Source organism: Artemia sp. Qi Xiang Cuo, chromosome 9 (genome assembly GCF_049724085.1).
Source record: "Artemia sp. Qi Xiang Cuo chromosome 9, ASM4972408v1, whole genome shotgun sequence".
Classification (NCBI taxonomy): Eukaryota; Metazoa; Arthropoda; class Branchiopoda; order Anostraca; family Artemiidae; genus Artemia; species Artemia sp. Qi Xiang Cuo.
Genome location: NC_142802.1, coordinates 37,900,139 through 37,908,596, shown reverse-complemented (window position 1 = coordinate 37,908,596; position 8,458 = coordinate 37,900,139). Strand labels below are relative to the sequence as shown.

Below are 8,458 nucleotides of genomic sequence, written 5' to 3'. Positions count from 1 at the left end.
GCCGTGGGGGACTCGTTGCCCTTCAATCTCTTTTACTACTACTACTAATAATAATAATAACTCACCACAGCACCAAGCCGCCTGAGGCCAACACAGCTAGGCACGCTCCTCCTCCGTCCCAATCCATTCAAATCCTCCCTTTTTACACCCTCCCAGGAAGTTCCCATTTCCTTCAAATCTTTCTTTATGACGTCCTCTCACCCCTGGCGAGGACGACCTGCCGTCCGTTTAGCCCTAGACGGTTGGCCGAAAAGAACAATCTTCGGCAATCTGTCATCCTTAATCCACACAATGTGCCCTAGCCACCTCAACCTTTATTTCATTATAGCCCAAGAAAGCGGTATTGAACCACATATTTCGTACAACCTACTGTTTGAAATACGGTCAGTCAGCCGGGTCCCGAACAATCCGTAAGAAATTTCTCTGGAAAAACATCTAGCAAATGTTCATCCGCTTTTTGGAGCGCCCATGCTTCAGAGCCATATCTGACCACTGTCATCACCATAGCTTCTAATATGTTAATCTTGGTTTTTTACATACAATATATTTTTGGAGTTTATTACACTATTTTGTTATACCACTATTTTGTTATATCATTATACTATTATTATTCCATCATTTATGCATAATATGTATATATTATGCCACCCCAATACACACCTGGATACCAAAACTTTGGCCCAACCCCACCAAGTTACCGAAGATGTGAAGATCTACCGAAGGATACACATGGGAATCAAAATTCTGAGAGTACATATACTGATGAGTAGAATGGGGCTGCTGCAGGGGAGAAGCCAAAATTCTTTAAGCGGAAATTGTTGTACATTGTCCTCTTTTGTGTCGTCATTGCAGTAATCATTTCACTGATCGCTAAATCTAGCAAGGAAGACCCACAGAAAGAAGGACCAAAAACAATCAGAATTAATGAACCCATATGAGAATTGTATCCTTGTGAAGAACTTGTCTGAATTTGTAAACTGCCCAAATTTGTAGAAATGTAATCCTATTATATTAACTAATTTGACCAAGGGCAATAGTAATGACACAAATCTTGAAGAAACCACCAAGGCTACATCAAATTCATCAACAGTTGCTAGTTCCAACGTTGATCTGCCCAAGGATATTTTAGATTCGCTTGTAGACGTCCAGTTTCATGATAACAATGCAACAACAGAGATCTTAAAGCATGAAATAATCACAAAATCTCTAAACAGCAAAACAACATCAGAGTCTCTAAACAGTCAAACAATCACAGAGTTTCCAAATAATGAAACAACTTCAGCAACTGTGGCACCTCAGAATGTGACCACTCAAAATACCACATCAGAAGAAAAGACCTACGAGTTATAAATTTTTCTCAGCTGCTCAGCCATATATTTTTGTGAAGACGCTCTAGCCTGTTGCACAAATGATACTGCTTTGATCCGTAAACTGAAGTCTGAAAATGTAGCTATAAGAAGACCTGGATTCCCTCTCATTCTTCCTATCTTCCTAGTTATCCCATTTGGTGGATTTGGAGGGGGGTTTGGAGGGGGATTTGCCAAACAAGGATTGAAAGGAGCAGCTATAGCAGGAGGAGCAGCTGTTTTAAATAACAAAATGTCTGGAGGTAAAAATAATGTCAGGAGGAAAGAAGGGAGTATTCTCCATTGGTAAAGGAGGTTTTTCAATTGGAAAAGGAGGATTTGGTGGAAGAAAAGGATAATTCTCTCTCTCATGTTCTACGTTTTCCGTGTATGTAAATAAGTGTTAATTTTATGCTAACCAGTTCGTTGTTGGATTTCAAGTCGTGAGTGTCTACTGCCTATCAAATTATAATTTGATGCTGAAACATGATTACGGTATCGTTCTTGAAGATTCACCTGATGATGAGCTAAAGGTATATTTTTATTTATTTATTGCTTATTCACTTTCAATTGAAAAATCCAGTGTTAATATAAATGACATATGACAGCTAAAACCAAATATTTTTTTAGTACATTTATGAAGGGTTTGATTTACATATTGACCGACATATTTAAGAGTTCCTGAAGGGCTGTACAATCATCTAATTCCCTCTCATAGGAACCAGTGGTGTCAATTGGAGTAGGCAATACTTCCCCTAGATTTCCTCCACTCCCATTCTAGATTTAAAAATAAATTTTTAGTATTTTCATTGAAAAATGCCATTTATGGTATTTTCTTTACAAAAATTAAAAAAAATTCTGTCCCCCCCATAGTTTAAAAAAAACATTTCCCCTCCTCCTAGTTTCCGTGAATTGACACCACTGATAGCAACAGTTGTCTAAATCTACCAAGCATTGTTTTTCTTAATGAACTCACCATTTACTAGAAGATGGAGGGGGTGAGTCCCCAACCACCTATATCGAAAGGATAGAATGAATATGCTTCAGAGCTATTGAGGGCACATAGGGTGTTGACGTTTCAGTTGCTAGTTCTTTTCAACCTTGGGGATCAAATCCCAGACCCTGTATTACCAAGCAGAGATTGTGCACCACAACAGACCACCTATTTGACTATTTTAAAATTCAAAATAGCAAAACCTGCTTTCTAAGTAAGTGTCTTATAACATACTAATGCAAGTTGTCATTTCAGATTTTAGTTACAAATTAAAGTTGACGCTGTTTTAAATTATTATTCCTTTTTTTTATTATCTTAGGTGTATGTATTTGAATTTTCACCATTTGTTGCGATTACATTTTGGGGGACACCAGTGTTAATAACTGGTGATCCCGGAACTAACCGCAACTAGAACTAAAACCAGCCCATTCACCCAAAAGATGTATTTTTTATTCTGAATTGTCTGGATTCTTCTATAATTACCATAAAAATTGCTCACCCAACGGGCACAGATACAATATAAGGATGGATAATCATATCATAAAAAATCTTTAAAACAGAACTGGACACAAATTACAAATACGTCGAAGTTAAATTAGGCCTCTTGCCGCCTTAGACGATATAACTTCACTGTTCTTCTTTCAATTCATCTTACAATCACTGACAAATTTCAAATAACTTGCTTCAAGAAATTGATTACTAATTTTTCACTCAAACAAATATTATTCGAAGAATTTATATATTAAATATGAAAACCAAAAAGTCTTCTGTATAACTTTATTCATACTTCTCTATAATAATTTGATGTTTAAAAAGTCATACAGAAGAGTAAATCATTCTTCATCTTTAAAGGAAATATAATATTTTTAATTAGTCTCATATTTTTTTCCTGGACTCCCCCAGGCCATTCAGCGTGTCCCCAGGTGGTGATAGGGGAACGCCCTACAGATATGTAGGGTACCTCCATAGGAGGCACGGACCAAGGGGGGACCTTATCCCCGGGGGTCCATAATAGAAACTGGGGCACCCTCGCCCAGGGTCACAAATACAGGCGGAGGGGGACGAAGGCCCCACAAATGTACACTCAAAAGGGCCCACTGGTTTGTCCACAAGTCCCATGAGTTACAAACCTTCTCCCAGTAATAGGTTAAATTGCATGGTGATGAAGAACACCGTCGCAGGAGGATCATCTATAGGAGGACAACTGCGGCAGGGCGTAAGATCCAGATCTATGGACAACGGCCTCCGCATAGGGCTGCCTCGACCCTTTCGGGGTACTTGCAAGACTGGGGACCTTGCGGTCAACTCTATTCCCACTTGAGGACTGGCGCCCCTCGAGGAAATTATAGCCTAGTAAACGACTCTGCACGGGATTCTGACTAATGGACAATTCTTCTGGGCTTGGTATGTTTTGACGGACGTCTGCGGGCTAAAAAACCTCTTCCTAGCTAATTTATCTATTATGGGCTTTCTCCCCGTAATAGCATAATGTTTGTAGGCATGAATATATAATGAGTCGGAGGTAATAGGCTTGAGATTGTCTATGCAGGATTACGACTCTTGTGGATAGAAGAGCATCGCCAAGTGCTGAAAACCATGTTGTGACCAAGATGGGCTCAGGATTGCACAAAGCCTCCATTCTTGCAGGTCCCAGGGACTTCTTGCTGTCCGGTTCTAAGCCGGCTTAAGCACTTTGGTGTAAAATTGAGAAGATATGTGATCCCCGTCCTGCACTGGTATCTGGGATCATTGCTTTTCCTGAGGCGAAAATAATTTCAATGATTTAAAGAACATGAAAGTTCAAACTTAAAATGTTATGACGTTAAAAAATGACTATCGTATCAACCTTTGGACTGACAAATTCAGACGAATCGAACTGGATTTATTAGGAGTTTCAGAAACTCATATCCCAGGGGTAGGAAGCATGAAATTAGGTGATATAGAATTTGTTCACTCAGGCAGGTAGGATGGGCTATATAGACAGGGAGTACGGCTCATGATGAATAAGGAAGCTGCTAAGTCTTGTAGAGGCAGGGAAGGTATTAATAATAGAATACTAATTGCTCGTTTTATGACTAAAAAGCTAAGGGTATCAGTTATAGTAGTATACGCCCCTGTAGAACCTACTGACGGAGATACTATTGACTCAGATGAATTTTACTTACAGCTACAGGAGCAAATAGACACGGTCCCAGGTAGAAATATGATGTTGTTACTGGGAGATTTTAACACCCAGGAGTAGGAGGGGCTCAAAAGGTACTGACGAGAGTCCATATATGGGCATAGAATACTGTACGAAAATGAACATGCCCACTAAATAATAACGGGACAATGTTATTGATCTACGGAGGGGACAAGATCAGACTAGATTTCTGGGAAATTGATTTACATAATCGACAATGACGGAAATCTGACGGGGAATTCTAATGTATCCCGAGGGGGTTAAGAAACAATATGGCCTCTCTACTTTAGTGTCAGAGATAAATTAATATTCTATTGTTAAATATGGCTTCTCTGATCTTTAGTGTCAGATATAAATTAATATTCTTTCGAAATCTTAATAGTATAACTAGGAACACCTTAGAATTTTTCAGAAATTCAAAAGAGATACAAACAGTTTGAATATGTTTAACGCGGGAAATGGTTTCATGGGAATTTTAAATGTGACAGCGCAGGGAAGCCAAAACAAAGGAACATTCAGAAATTAGGTTTAGGGATTATTTGGGCGAAACAAATTAATCAACATTTTAGGGATTATTTGGGCGAAACAGTTTTAGACATTTTAGAGGATTATTTGGGGTGAAACTCTGTGGTCGTTATAATACACAAGTTCCATTTGAAAAGCGTATTAAGGTCTCCTACCCCAACCCCCAAGGGCCCCCCTCCATACAACTTTTTGCCCCACCCCCATTTTTTTAATACTTTTTTTGCGCGCTTGAGACACAGAAGGGTCCCATACCTCCCCCCCTCCCCCCAACGTTTTAGCGTATAGAGCGAGGCGTTGAGGAGGGGACAGTGCCTTTCATATACGAAATAATTTCTTTTTGTTTTAAGTTTAAATGCTGTTCTTTACTTTCAGTTAATTTAATTTCATGCAACAGGCCAATCAGGTTTGATATTCTTCTTACTGGTGCAACAAATTGACAGAACAGAAAATGGTAAATCCATTAAGAGGTACAAAAATGGTGGTGCTACTTGGCCTCCCATTCTGTACATAGATTCAGACATACAAACCGAGAGAGAGAGGCACTGGGATAAGCAAACACCTGCCCAGACACACTGACAAAGAGAGTGAGAAACATATACAAATACGTGGGCTCAGACACACAAACCGAGAAAGACATGCAATGGAATAAGCAAACACCCGCTCAGACACACAAGCAAAAACAGGGAGAGACATATACAAATACGTAGATTCACATGTACAAACGGAGAAAGACAGACACTTCGGACATACAAACCAACAAAGCAAACACCGGAACTTGCAAACGCCAAACCAGACATACAGACAAAGAGAGTGTGAAACACATACAAATACATCAATTTGAACACACAAACCGAGAAAGACATATACTGTAACAAGCAAACATCCGCCCAGACATACAAGCAAAAAGAGTGAGTGACACATAAAAATAAATAGATTCACACATACAAACCGAGAAAGATAGACACTTCAGACATACAAACCAACAAAGACAAACACTGGGACTTGCAAAAACCAACCCAGACAAACAGACAAAGAGAGTGTGAAACACATACAAATACATAGATTCAGACATAAAAACCGTGAAAGACATGCATTGGAATAAGCAAACGACCGCCCAGACACACACAGACAAAGAGAGTAAGAAACAGATACAAATACATAGATTCAGACATACAAACCGTGAAAGACATGCATTGGAATAAGCAAACACCCGCCCAGACACACAGTCAAGGAGAGTGAGAAACAAATACAAATAAATGGATTCAGATATGCAAACAGAGAAAGACAGGCACTTTAGACAAACAAACCAACAAGGACAGACAGTGGGATATGCAAAAACCCTCCCGGACACACAAGCAAAAATAGAGAGAGTCACATACAAACACATAGATTCAGACATACAAACTGAGAAAGACATGCAGTGGAATAAGCAAACACCCACCCTGACACACAAGCAAAAAGAGTGAGAGACACATACAAATACATAGATTCACACCTACGAACCGACAAAGACAGACACTTCAGACATACAAACCAACAAAGACAAACACTTGGACTTGCAATAACCAACCCAGACAAACAGACAAAGAAACCTGCAACACCCGCCCAGACACACAGGCAAGGAGAGTGAGAGACAAATACAAATAAATATATTCAGACATTCAAACAGAGAAAGACAGGCACTTTAGACATACAAACCAACAACGACAGACAGTGGGATATGCAAACAACCGCCCAGACACACAAGCAAAAAAGAGTGAGAGTCACATACAAACACATAGATTCAAACATACAAACCCAGAAAGACAAGCAATTCAAATATACAAACGATCAAAGAAAAACACTGGGACTTGCAAACACATACAAATACATAGATTCAGACATACAAACCGAGAAAGACAGGCAGTGGGACAAGCAAACACACGCCCAAAAACACAAGCAAAAAGAGTGAGATACACATACAAATACAAAGATTCAGACATAGAAACCGACAAAAACAGTCACTGAGATAAGCAAACACCCACCCAGACACACAGAGGCAAAGAGAGTGAGAAACAAACACAAATACTTAGATTCAGAAACAAACCGAGAAAGACATGCACTGGAATAAGCAAACACCGACCCAGACACACAAGCAAAAAGAGTGAGAGACACATACAAATACATAGATTCACACATACAAACCGACAAAGACAGACACTTCAGACATACAAACCAACAAAGACAAACACTGGGATTTGCAATAACCAACCCAAACAAACAGACAAAGAGAATGTGAAACATATGCAAATACATAGATTCAGACACACAAACCGAGAAAGACATGCACAGGAATAAGCAAACACCCACCAAGAAACACAAGCAAAAAGAGTGAGAGACACATACAAATACATATATTCACACATACAAACCGAGAAAGAAAGACACTTCAGACATACAAACAAACACAGACAAACACTGGGACTTGCAAACCCCATCCCAGACAAACAGACAAAGAGACTGTGAAACAGATACAAATACGTAGATTCACACATACTAACAGAGAAAGACATACCTTCATATATACAAACTATCAAAGACAAACACTGGGACTTGCAAACACCAACCCAGACAAACAGACAAAGAAAATGTCAAACATATACAAATACATAGATTCAGACATACAAACCGAGAAAGAAAGGAAGTGGGACAAGCAAACACCCGCCCAAACACACAAGCAAAAAAGGTGAGAGACACATACAAATACATAGATTCACACATACAAACCGAGAAAGACAGACACTTCAGACATAAAAACCAACAAAGCCAAACACTGGGACTTGCAAACAGCAACCCAGACTATTAGACAAAGAGAGTGTGAAACACATACAAATACATAGATTCAGACATACAAACCGAGAAAGAGAGGCAGAGGGACAAGCAAAAACCACCCAGACATACAAACAAAAATAATGAGAGACACATACAAATAAATATATTCAAACCGAGAAGGACAGACACTTCAGACATACAAATTATCAAAGAAAAACACTGGGACTTGCAAACACCAACCCAGACAAACAGACAAAGAGAGTGTGAAACACATATAAATACATATATTCAGACATACAAACAGACAAAAACAGGCAGTGAGATAAGCAAACACATGCCCGCACAAACTGGCAAAGAAAATGAGAAACACATACTAATACGCAGGTTCAAACACACAAACTGAGAGTGACATGCACTGGAATAAGGAGACACCTGCCCAGACACACAAGCAAATAGAGTGAGAAACACATACAAATACATAGATTCAGAAACACAACCCGAGAAAGAAAGGCACTTCAGACATACAAAACTACAAAGACAAACACTTGGACATGCAAATACCAAACCTGAAAAACAGACAAATAGATTGTCAAACACATA

General features: G+C 39.1%; 1 pseudogene; it reads left to right on the top strand.

Annotated features, from left to right (window-relative positions):
* The first annotated feature begins 641 nt into the window (after nucleotides 1-641).
* On the top strand, nucleotides 642-1,705 carry LOC148948626 (uncharacterized; annotated as a pseudogene).
* Nucleotides 1,706-8,458: the final 6,753 nt, after the last annotated feature.